Source organism: Neolamprologus multifasciatus, chromosome 22, assembly GCF_963576455.1.
Source record: "Neolamprologus multifasciatus chromosome 22, fNeoMul1.2, whole genome shotgun sequence".
NCBI lineage: Eukaryota > Metazoa > Chordata > Actinopteri > Cichliformes > Cichlidae > Neolamprologus > Neolamprologus multifasciatus.
Genome location: NC_140459.1, coordinates 21,371,341 through 21,384,234, shown reverse-complemented (window position 1 = coordinate 21,384,234; position 12,894 = coordinate 21,371,341). Strand labels below are relative to the sequence as shown.

The following is a 12,894-nucleotide window of genomic DNA, read 5'->3' as shown; positions in this document are numbered from 1 at the left end:
TTATGCACATGATCAAAACATTTGCCGGGGATGAGGAATGGCTCAAGGGGCGCCTTTGCACGCTGAAAACTTGCTGCCCATTCCTTCACAAAAACTTTACTGCGGTCAAGTGAGCCTTCACTTGCAAAGTCAGTCAAGCTTAGAATTCTTACACTGTAAGAGGTAACAATATATTTCCAAAGCATTGTCTTCTCACTGAACATTTGTTCAACCTGACCTTATCCCCAGCTAAATAAAATTCCTTTATTATATTTGTGATCTGTATTTTAAAAATTTTCTTACAAGAAAATTGTTAAAGTGACATGAATATTTCACTGGATTCTTACTCTGGGTCATGGTCACTCCTCAACCTCCACCTCAGTCCCAAGAACTGTATGATATCAGAGAAAATTACAGGTAAACCCATTACAGTGCAAAAAAACAAAAAAACAACAACACAACATAGAAATTCAAGTATTTGTTTAGTAACAGGAATTTCCGCAGACAGCCGACATTTTCAACCTTAACCGTATTATGAAAAATATTTTCCTTAAGCAGTAATTTTAATCCAAGACATTTTTCAGATTACAGACTCTGTAGTTCAGATATATTAATATTCATTTTGTCCCCCCAGAAACCAATAAGAAAAAAAATGCAATAATTAGTATTCTTAAAGAGTCAGAATACACATGTAATATGGGAATATTTAAATAATGTACTCAAAGGAAGAATGTTATCAATAATGTATTTTGCACACGTGTCCCTCAAAACACCAATAATCACTGACACAAATAAACAAGTCAGTAGCTTTTACTAAATGTGGACTTAGGTTAGACAAAGCACACACTTCCACTCTGTTCTGTGCATTGATGAGCTGTGCCTTTTCCATGTCCAGGCATTCAGAATGGAACCAGCGGTTACAGTTAGCACACTGAATCTGTGAACAACAAATACATGAGTTTTCATAAAGACATAAAGTAAATAAGTACATAAATAAAATAATTTGAATCACAGAAGCAAATACGTCGTCCTAGACAACATAAAACTATTTTTAAAACATTGTACCCAATCAGTGATGGAGGGTCCTGGATTGGGTGGTTTCACTGTTGCACACATGACACAGTTGTCACTGTTGAATACTAATACATAAAAAATATACATATATGTTAGTGTTTAGCAGTTTGACACGAATAAATAAATGAAACTTAAAGATGTTACACACCTGAGGCCTCAAGTATTGTCTGCGCCAATGTCCTTTGTGCCTGGCCATCTCTTTTTTAGTTGTCAAAATGTAATTTCAGGTTTCTTTGGGAATGCTTCCATTACTGCTTTGGTCATCTGAAAAAAACAAACAAACAAACAAAAATAGAATTAAACTGAAAACATCAGTACAGCAGGTACAGTTTCTGTTGCATGATAAAAGTTACACACAAAATGATCCTTCTCTTCTTTTTCATGAATCAGACAGACACATGAATGAATCTCAACATGTTTTTAAAGCTGTGTGAAAAGGCCCTGTGCTCTATATTATGTTACATGAAGTTAAAAAACAAACAAACTAATATGTTCTTTTAAATCTACAAATTGTTAACTCCTGGTGCTAATGTCTATCTCCTTAAGCATTGTAAGGGTATTTTTATTTTTGGAAATTGGTTGTGTCTAGTTTGGAAATACTTGTTTCAATTGTTTAAATAACTGATAACCATGGATTTTATTACCCTTTCATCTCCAACCATATGTTCAAATATAGAAACAGATGTCCTCCATAAACAGGTGAATGCCCTATTCAGATACTAATCCTTTGTAATTCATGTAAGATGACTGTTTTCTAACAATTCTTTATTCATCTTTAGTGCAGTTTATTAAGCTACAAATTTAAAAAAATTATATTAGAGGGCAGTCTGTGTCACGCAGTTTGAAAGCACCTTTAGATAAAGGCCCTTGGTCCTGTCACTTTTCTAATGACATCACAGTACCTAATATTTTGTTATAATAATAAAGACGTAAATAATGCATAATTACCAGAATCTTTGGGCTACCCGGTCAGACTCTTCCTGCTCCAAAGACTTTCTTGAAGGATCGACCAAATACAGAGAGCTGTCACTGCAGTTATGTACTGTGATAGATCTATAGTTTTTAAAATTACATAAATTATGAAGACTGTTAATGGAAAAAAAAATTTTAGTGTAACAAAAATGTTGCTAGTACTACCCAGATTTCCCGTGTATATTTCCAATGTGTACAAATGATACAATGGTTTTGTAGTTGTCAAAGTTCACCTGTGATACATTAGAAATTCATAACAAATCTGCAGAAATACTTTTTCCATTTATTTAAAGAAATTACAAAATTTCCAAAATAAGAAATCTCTAATATATGAAATAAAAATTTACCTTGGACAAACTTTGTCTCCTGATGATTTCTATCGCTCCAAAGATCACAAAATTGTATTTTGATCACTTCTTTTATCTGCCCCAGCTTTAACATTATGCAATAATTTTGTTTTTTTTTATACTAGGAGTACACACGTCTCCTACAAGCCAGCTGTGTGGTCTAAGGGACAGGAGCTCACTGTGACGTATGATGAAGTCGTTACCTCTCATTTGAGACAGGACCAAAGACAACTTCTGTTTCATGGTGTTTCCACAAATATGTGACCTGTGAGTCAACAACAGAATAGTAAGGAGTTCAAAAACTGGAGTTGTTTGGAGTTCAAAATCTCATTCTTCTGAGAACATTCATTGTACCGTATTTTCACGACTATAAGGCGCACATAAAAGTCTTAGATTTTCTTCAAAATGTGCAGCGCGCCCTATAGTGCAGTGCGCCCTGTGTGTGTTGTTGTTGTAAGGGGGACGTAGTAGAGAACACCATGAGAACGCTAAAGGGGGAAGTGTGGGCATTGATTGTATATAAAAGAACGGGTATGTGCGTTATGCAAAACATTGTTGTTTTAACAACCCTGAAAATGGCAAAGAGACACGCTTATGAAGCACAGTTTAAACTGAAGGCCATCAGCTACGCGGAGGAACATGGAAATCGAGCAGCTGAGAAAATTTAAGATTAATGAATCGATGGTTCGCAAGTGGAGGAAGCTGGAAAACTAGCTCCGAGAGGTCAAGAAGACGCAGCTGAATTTCCGCGGAAATAAGGCGAGGTGGCCCGAGTTGGAGGAAAGACTCGAGCAGTGGATCATCGAGCAAAGAACGAGTGGGAGAAGCGTTTCGATGGTCACCATTCAACTAAAAGCAGTAACGCTAGCAGAAGAAATGAAAATTGAACATTTCCAAGGAGGTCCGTCTTGGTGCTTTCGTTTCATGAAACGGCGCCATTTTTCCATCCGGACCAGGACTACGGTAGCGCAGCAACTTCCAGCAGATTATAATGAAAAGCTGGCCATCTTCCGCTCCTACTGCAGCAAACACATCGCCGCCAAACACATCCAGCCCAGCCACATCCCTAACATGGACGAGGTGCTGCTCACTTTCGACATCCCGGTGAGTCACACTGTGGAGAAGAAGGGGACCAGCACGGTAACGATACGCACAACGAGGTACGAAGTCTTCTTTTACTGTTGTGCTTGGCTGCCATGCTAATGGACAGAACCTGCCGCCTATGGTGATTTTTAAGAGAAAGACTTTGCCTAAAGAGAAGTTTCCAGCAGGAATCATCATTAAGGCAAATGAAAAGGGCTGGATGGATGAGGAAATGATGAAAGAGTGGCTGAGGGAGGTGTATGTAAGGAGACCAGGTGGTTTTTTCCACACATCACCATCGCTGTTGATCTTTGACTCGTGCCCATCTCACAGCCGATGTGAAAAAACAAGTGAAGCAAATGAACTCCGAGCTTGCTGTCATTCCAGGAGGCCTGACGAAGGAACTCCAACCGCTGGACATCGGTGTGAACCGACCGTTCAAAGTAAGGCTGCGAGTGGTGTGGGAGTGATGGATGACCGATGGAGACCAGTTTCACTAAGAGTGGAAGGCAGCGCCAGGCGAGTTACGCCACAATTTGCAAATAGATTGTAGCTGCTTGGGCTAACATGTCTGCTGGCACTGTTGTTCGAGCTTTTGCAAAAGCCGGCATCATTTCCGAGGAGCCGCACGGCACGGAAAGTGACTCTGACAGTGAAGAAAGTATTATGTGATATATTACACATAATATTTGTGGAGTGTGTTGGATTAGAAATCATAACAGCTGAAAAACAACAACGTAGTTTGAATCTATTTAATGACTGCTACTTTTTGTGGACTAATTTGTCATTTTATTTTATTTTAGCAGTGGATATCATGCGCACTGTTGGGTCATTCTGCAGACATGGGCCTACCAAATGAATAAGCTTCATGCAAGGTAGTTTTCCTGCTTACCGCTACTTGTCCTGTCTTTAATTTGCCATTTTTGGCAATGAACACATTGCTCTCCGCTTTGATATTACATCCACCAGTGGCAAATAGTGCCTTTGTAAGTCTGCCCATGTGAGAAAGAGTTCCATTAGCAGCATTCACAATTGCAGCCATTTCGAAGGCATTGAAATCTCCTTTCCAAAATGTGACTGACACTTTCTTAGCCATGTATGTTGCAATTTTCTGGCTAACAGCTACTTGTTCCTGGCTTTCATCCTACAAAGACAGACATGTGACAATCATCAGACTCATGTACGATAATAACACACAAGGGTAGACATAAAATAAACGTAAAAATACCTGGTTTTAGACAATATCATGTTGTTTGAGCTGTTCCTGTTCCAAGGTTTTGACAGGAACCGTGGGAGTCGTGTCTTTCTCCGTTAACAAATAACATTTTTGAATGACTTCTTTTGTTTATTTTATAGAACGACAAAAGGAAAATTGTGAGCTTAAAGAATTGAAATTCCAGTTGTCATTTAATTCTTGAAATTAACAGAACATTAAAGCATACCTCAGTTTTCTCTTTTTTCAGTGGCAAGCCTGTCACTAATGGTGACACGTACACACTGTCATGGCTGGCGGGATGTGGGGAAATCAGGACCCACAATGCAGGACCCTGGTGCAGAAAACAGTGCGTTTATTGACAGTGCTGTGAATATTACACAATAGATCCCTCGACTCCCTTTTCGTGTCTTTCTACTCCCGAAGTCCGTGCTCTGTATTTTCAGCTCCCGTGTGTCCGCACACCCCGTGCTTGCTGCCCTCTCGTTTCCATGCTCCACCTGGGGGAGAAATAACAGAGGCAGCCGTCAGGATACACAACTACAGCTTGCATACACTCAATAAACTTTGCTCACTAAGACAACTGACATGAAGTCTCACACACAACAATCCCACATCAGTAGGCGCTCAATCACACCCTTAAATAGCTCCCCTAACAAGGCTGATCAGCTGCAGGTGCGTGGCATCAGCTTCAGGTGTGGCCAGCCACCTGGCAGGGCCACACCCACCAGTCCTGAAGGTGCCTGTAGCCCGGCCTACCAGATACAGCCGCACCCACACACAAACGCCTGCCTATACATGTAAGCATGGAAACAGGGACAGCAGCATAGCAGCAACCATACATATAAGATATTATACAAGTCCACAACTGCTCATGGACCCTGGGTCACTCAGACTGTGTTTGTCTTTCCATTTCTCCATGCCTGTTGAGTATACAGACATACTTTTAATGCTTACAGATTCCATCACCAGTTGTTTCTGTACATAGGCAAATATTTTCACTGGTTCTGACTTTGTTGCTCTATTTGTATAAAATATCATTTTCAGTAACAGGAAATTGTTCATACTTTCTTTCTTGATATTTTCATGTTTGCATATTCAAGAAGGAGGGCATCGTGCATTTTTTTGATATATGTCAACAAAGTTATCAAGGCATGTCAGTCTCCTTCTCTGGATACGGATTCTTTTCATATCCTACTGGCTTTTCTCCATGATTCCCTGGGTTCTGTTGTCTTGTGTAAAATTATGTAATGTAATAGTACATAGTGAGTTAAACAATCTATGTATTTCAATTTTATCTACAATTTCTGTTTCTTTTACACTTATTCTTCTCTTCATGATACCTGGTTCTTGGATTGCTGAATGTCACCATGGAGTTAATCAGGACCAGTACCATGACGTCCAAGATCCCCTGAGGAGCATCCAAATACTTCAGAAATATAAGTAACAAACAAAAGCTACTGACTGACAAATCTTTACTGATTTGTCATTTTTACAATTATTTATAAATGACAAGTTATAAAAATAATACAAAAAATAAAATGTACCGAGCATCAGTGCTGACCACAAAGTTGCATGTGGTAGAAGGTGATTTACCAGCCCTGAAATACATTTCGGCATCACCCTCACAGTCCAGTGTTGCACTGTCAACAATTTCCTGGAAATGGGTCTTCAAGAGGGCATTCTGGACATCAGTCTGTAAAACAGTTATATATATTCAGTAATATCTCAAAGCAAAAAAAATAAAATAAAATTCTTACTTTCATGCAATGTTAAATTCAAGTTTGTACATATGAAAGTATGTTTTCATAATTATTTCTTTTTTTTTAACAGATTATTGAGTTTTAAAAATACATTGTTATTTTTAATAATATAAAGTAATGAATTGATATGGGACAAAGACAAATAAACATGTATTACTAATATTACTTTACTAATAAATATAAGTTAACCTTGTAGTCCTCAGCAATCACAGTCTTTTCATCCACATCTAGGGTCCCCCTTTTTTGCATAAGGAGTTTCAGGTTGTTGTAGTTCTTTGTTATATTCCTTCCACTACAAGGACTGCAAAACACTACTGCTGCACTATGGACAACCTCATCCATGTCTTTTAAGTTAGGATGCAAGCGGCCCAAATAGATGCATTCCAAGCCTGTAGTTCTCTGGAATGCTGGGGAAAGAAATAAATGGAATCACTGTTAGTAGTAGCTTTAAATTAGAAATGTTATATTCTCAAAGAATTATTGATGTAAATGTGCATACTGTTTTTCACAAAGGTCATTGGCATTTTTCATGACATGGCTCAAATACCTATGAAGAATGGGAACGTTGAATGTCTGTGATGAATGTTTGCCAGTGAGCAAGAGAAAGTTCTTCAGATCCTCACGACTTGTTCTGCAGAATGTGATGGAAATGGATCAGAAGAGTACTAGTGATCCATCACACATGAACATGACAGGCCTTTTGTAGGCCCGGTTTACAAAAGCTCTCACCAGATCTGTCTGAAAGGCCTGCAAGAAGTATGTTACAAAGGCTGTAATATGGTCACACATGACATATGTAGCAACAGGAAGAGGAGGTACACCTTTGGATGGGTTTCTGACAACCAACTCATACACATAGTATGGTGGCATTCCACTTCATTCCACTTTCTTTTCTTACTATAGTGGCATCAAAGTACACAATGTCTTCTTTGCATTGCTGATAAAAACTGACAAGGTTTTTTTTGACCACCTATCCAGGATGTACTGTCACAGTTGGGACAGGCTTGAGCAACCCCTTTACCTTATATTGGATAAGCAGCTAAGAAAATGGACAAATTGACACAAATATAATTTGTGGATACAAAAAAAGTATCAAAATATATTTTATATGTTAATACAATTAGAACAATAGTATCTAAATATATGATCTAAAAAGAAAGCATTCTCTTACGAAAGAAGGAAAGTCAACATCTGATTGTAAAGAATTAAAAACAGTGTATCTATTAATTACAGTGTCATCAGTTCACTGTGTTTCCAGATTCTTCTTTCTGTCTAATGATGAGCTCCTGGAGATTCTGCCATAGAGCAAAGACCCCCTGTGTGTCCAACCCCACCTGAAGAAGTGTTTTAAAGGCATTGCGAAGCTGGAATTTACTGAGGACATGGCGATTACTGGCAAAATATCAACTCTGAAAAGGAGACAGTGCCCTTGACAGAGAAGTTTTATCCAGCTAAAGCTAAGGTATACAGCAAAACAGTGTTAGCTAGTAACACAAAAAATGCTATTTTGCATATTTCATGAATGAAAATGAAAATAGATTTACATATCTAATTTACATTGTTTTACTTTTTCTTTTTCTTTTGCAGTTTTTCACTTCACATAGTGCAGAGGCCATATTTTGTGACTTTTTACTGTTATCGCTTTTAGGGTATGGTGGAAAAATGGTTGGTCAGCTGTCCTTTTTTTCACTAGGATATGTGAAAAGAGTGAGGAAATTACTAAGATGGTCAGAGGCACCCCAGAAACTACAGAAGAGATCGTGACTGAGCTTGAAGACAGCGGAGCAAGTCTGGAAATAAACAGAAAACAGATTGAGGACCACCAAACAAGGTAAGAGGGCAAACACTTTGCAATTCTAATTTCACACGTACAGTTTTTGCCTCTTGTTTGTCCCTCCTCAGCTTCTCCCAGCCATCTCACGTATTTCTTTACACTAGAATTTGTACTTTTCAAGAGGAAGAAATGCAGCTTTACTGTCTGTTTTCCCAACTTCTTTTTAATGTAAATACCAACAATTCAAACTGACTGCCCTGTCCCCATTTGACTGTTTCAGGGTCTTTAGCTTTAACCAGAGGCTGCAAGATGTGCAGAAAGAGATTCTGGCTTTTAAGAAAAAGAAACTGATGAACATGGAGGAAATAAAGAACAATGTGAGAAATCTCACTCAAATCACTACCAACCTGGTGGATGCTGTCACTGAGCTGGAGGTCAGAGAGGCTACATTTTTACTTCCCTTGAAGTACACATGTTATCTTTTCATTTGGTAATGTAGCTTAAATAGTTTTTGTACCTGTTAAAACATAGACCTTTCTTTATCCTGTAAGGCCAGAGGGTGCTGCACGATTGTTGTTGTTCTTCCTCCATACAGCATATCAACAAAGAACAGGCTTTGCTAGATATGGAGCAGACATGATTTCTTCATTCTCTTCTTGCTTATAAAATAAAGCAGCAGCACTACTATTCATGTTGTTCCAACATTTTGCATGCAAAAATAGTGCCACTGTGACTAGTGTGTAATTACATAAACATGAAACTCTGCAGATGGCTCACTCCTGCTGCTTTATAATGGATGCAGGTGTTTTACTTTGATTTTAATATTTGTATTTGAATGCGTACTAGATGTAATAATGGGGCACTGGCACTGCTAAAATTCAAATTCAAACATCTGTGGGATTAGCGTGCACTTCCGTTTAAAAAGCGGTCTGAGTAAGTGATATGCAAGCTCTATTTCCAACAAGAACAAAATTACTTGACCTGCTTAAGCAAAGCCTCAGGCAAAGAAATTACAATATATTTATCCTTTTAGTGTATATTTTTCTGAATTTCCATTTTTATGCTCTCCCATGCTAATATTACAGTTATGTACTAGTCTTGTATTTATTCTTTAAGACATTTATCTGAATTTAGTTGTTGGTAAATTCTACATTAGAAATGCTATGACTATGAGATACAACAAAAGCTTGTTTTAAATGCAGTTGTGTTATTCTTACTGATTCTTTCCTAAATAGCAATGGGAGGACAAGTTGCAGGACGTATATGCAGGACATACTAGATGCCATGTCGTAGTGTCAGGCTATGTGGCTCTACCTTGAGCCCATCTTCAGCTCAGAGGACATCGTTGCCCAGATGCCTGAGGAGGGACGCAAGTTTGCCATTGTGGACAGCTACTGGAACAATATCATGACGGAGGCGGTATAATCCCTATGACACTGTCAAAAGGCGTTTTAGTTTCTGTAATTGGATCTCGTGAATTTTGTTTCGAATTCTGTGTGATAACACTTTCCAGGTTAAGGATACGCGTGTGTTAGTGGCTACGGGCCAGCCCAACATGCTGGAACAGTTGCAGGAGTCCAATGTGCTTCTGGATGACATTCAAACAGGCCTCTATACCTACCTGGAAAAGAAGAGGCTCTATTTTCCAAGGCAGTGGCACTGATAGTACCTTCAGATATTTGATATTTTAGCTATTTTGACTCCTATTTGTAGGCCAAAATACACATTGACAGTCTATGTTTGCTAAATAAAAAGAAAAAAAAATAGAACTAACGTAAAGCAGAAACATCTACAGTGCTGTAGATGCCTGTAGGAAAATCTTACATTAATACAGAAAAATAAATATGGAAGAGTTACTTAATTAATTTACTAATATTAGAAATACTGTTAAGGAACTTCTCAAGTGGCTGTTTCAGCTTTCTTTGTTCACTGTGTTTCCAGATTCTTCTTTCGGTCTAATGATGAGCTCCTGGAGATTCTGTCACAGACCAGAGACCCCCTGTGTGTCCAACCCAGGGACACACAGGGGGTCTCTTGTCTGTCCCTTTCACTTCACATAGTGCAGAGGCCATATTTTGTGCCTTTTTACTATTATCACTTCTAAGGTTTGCTGGAAAAATGGTTGGTCAGCTGTCCTTTTTTTCACTGGGATATGTAAAATGTATGGGGAAATTACGAAGATGGTCAGAGGCACCCGGAAACTTCAGAAGAGTTGCTGTCTCTTAACCACTACATTAAAAACACCAGGGATGTGACCATTCACAAGCTGATAGATGAGGTTGATGAGGCAACCAGGCGTCTCAGCTTCTTCTAGGATTATGCTACTCTGACTTGTATGCCCATCAAATCTTTTCCTAACAAAATAAATGCTTACTTTACTCTTTATCTTGTTTTTAGGATAAGGAATGCTAATGTATCTGTCTTGAGGTCGCTACCGACCGTCAGATTTGGGCACAATGTGTAATGGGGAAGCTCAGGCACTAGTCGAACACTGCTCAATGCCCAGGCGCTCCATGGTCGCAAACTCCTCCCGAGCGACAGACAATTTGGCAGGGTCATGTGTGAACACCAGGTGCCCGACCGTAATGATATAAATGGTTGCTGCAGGTGGAGAACCCAATGCTCAGAAGTGTTCGGCATGTCATCCATCAAGGAGCCATTCAGTATGCTGAGGCATTCAGGAATAACTAATGAAAAACGTTGTGGGAGATACACAAATAACACAATAAAGTGAGAAGATGTGTGAAATAGTTGTTGAAGCTAGGTTAAAAAGATGGGTGATGATCAGTGAGCAGCAGTGCGACTTCATGCCAGATTCTTTTTTTGCTTTAAGAGTGTTGATGTAGAAGTAGAGAGAAGGTCAGAAGGAGCTGCACTGAGTCTTTGTGGATCTAGAGAAAGCATATGATAGACCCCTCTAAAATATAGAGGGGTTCTAAAATATGATTAAAGAATACTATAACTCCTATCATCCTGATTCAAATATTCAAATAGTGTTTTCAGTTATTTTATCAAGAGTTCAAACTTATCTGAATTTTGTTTCATGTAGATTCCCCGGAAGAAGTGGGTGTTGCAGTGGCCTGGCCAAGTTCTTATTTGTGCCTCTTCTATATATTAGACCAGCCAAGTGTCTGAAGCCATCCAGACCAACCCTCTGCCTGTCAGTCTTTAAAAAAATCTAAAAGTTGGAAAAAAAAATCTAATTATGAAATGATACTGTGTGGGTTTCTTTAAAACTTAAAACTTCTTTTAATTTTTTTTTTATTGGTTTCATCTTCCAAAGGCCTATGTGGAGAATTGCAATGCCCAGATTGCTGACATTGTGGACCTGGTGCGTGGGAAGTTCCCTGGAGGGGCAAGGATGACCCTTGGTGCTCTTACTGCGATTGATGTTCATGGTAATTTCTAAATATCAAAATTATTAGATTTTGTTTTAACATAATATGTTATCTGTGTTTAACCTGTTTTGTTTTTTTCTCTCCTAGCTTGAGATGTTGTGGCAAAACTTGCAGAGGACAGTATCTCCTCACTGAATGACTTTGCGTGGATTTCTCAGTTGCGTTACTTTTGGGAGGATGGAGAAGTAATGTTGCGGATGATTACAACCTGCTTGAAATATGGCTATGAATATCTGGGCAATTCCCCCCGTCTGGTCATCACACAGCTTACTGATTGCTGCTATAGATAACTTTCAGTTGGTTTGGTCACTTATGGTTTTAGCTTGAAGTGCAATGCTATAAAATATAAAAAGAGGACCCAGCCGAAGGCAGCAGGTCGCAGCCGCAGTCGCAGGAGAAGGAGAGAGGGCCCTCGGTCCGTGCATGGCAGACTTCTTCCAGGTGGTAGCAAGACGCCAGCTAAAAAGCTTAAGGCACGGAACAGCGGCGGGTGGAGTTTGGAGCTCCCCCCTCGTGGGGTAAGTCCCGTTTGTTAAAATGCATAAAGACATCCCCAGTAAATTAGGAAGGGTGACTGCCGCTGCTTTCCTGTGTCTAGCGGTAGCAGAGTGGCAGAGGACACTATGTGAGGATGCTGTTGGCCTGGCCCCACTGGTGGGGTTCGGCAGACTTTCAGTGGCCTTAAGTGTGGCGGAGACTGATTGGGACCCTTGGGGGCTTCAGCTCGCGGACTGAGGACTGGACTTTTGTTATCATGTTTTTGTGTGGTGTTCAATTGATCAGATGGTCTGTTTATATGTTGGTTACTGAATTTCTGGAATGAAAAAAAAAAAAAAAAAAAAGAGGGTCTGGACTACAAGGCCATGAGTAAATCCTTAAAAGGACTTGCTCAGTTGGGAGCTTGGGCATGTTTGAATTAATTTAATCGTGTTGAGGTAAAGAATTAAGCCAAATGTGTGTACGAATGGGTGACTGAGATATGTTTGTGCCATATGAGAACCAGTTTACAATTGAAACGAACCCTATTTAAACCTAATATAGTATAAATGCTGTCTTCCTCTAAAATACGCAGTTAGAAACAGATTCTTCCCCTCGAGCTTACAGGTGGGTCCTGGGGTGTTAGAGGGATCAAAACAACAACAAGCAATGTACAACCTTGATATGTCAGAGGGAAAGGAGATGGAAAATTTTAAAGTTAAATAGATCACGTTTAATCGGTTATAACACGGGGTCAGAAATATAAGTCCTGACATGTGTGGTATCCACAGAACCCTCTGAATCTCAGCTAAAG

At 39.2% G+C, this 12,894-nt stretch overlaps 1 long non-coding RNA gene and 1 pseudogene across 2 annotated transcripts in view; one reads left to right on the top strand and one right to left on the bottom strand.

Moving 5' to 3' along the window:
- LOC146493471 (dynein axonemal heavy chain 3-like) overlaps positions 1 to 12,894 on the top strand; it is a 32,753-nt pseudogene that overhangs the window by 3,502 nt on the left and 16,357 nt on the right. Inside the window, exons 8-21 of the transcript XR_014872092.1 lie at positions 3,329 to 3,512; positions 3,610 to 3,730; positions 3,789 to 3,898; positions 8,057 to 8,262; positions 8,486 to 8,639; positions 8,801 to 8,934; positions 9,441 to 9,624; positions 9,719 to 9,855; positions 10,147 to 10,282; positions 10,798 to 10,878; positions 11,255 to 11,365; positions 11,489 to 11,603; positions 11,691 to 11,888; positions 12,447 to 12,538. The product of XR_014872092.1 is annotated as a dynein axonemal heavy chain 3-like (transcript). The remainder of the gene's footprint in view (positions 1 to 3,328; positions 3,513 to 3,609; positions 3,731 to 3,788; positions 3,899 to 8,056; positions 8,263 to 8,485; positions 8,640 to 8,800; positions 8,935 to 9,440; positions 9,625 to 9,718; positions 9,856 to 10,146; positions 10,283 to 10,797; positions 10,879 to 11,254; positions 11,366 to 11,488; positions 11,604 to 11,690; positions 11,889 to 12,446; positions 12,539 to 12,894) is intronic.
- On the bottom strand, positions 420 to 5,448 carry LOC146493472 (uncharacterized). Its single transcript, XR_014871873.1, has 3 exons — positions 4,684 to 5,448; positions 2,002 to 4,599; positions 420 to 1,317 (listed from the first exon to the last, which is right to left on the bottom strand). It is a non-coding gene; the product is annotated as an uncharacterized LOC146493472 (long non-coding RNA).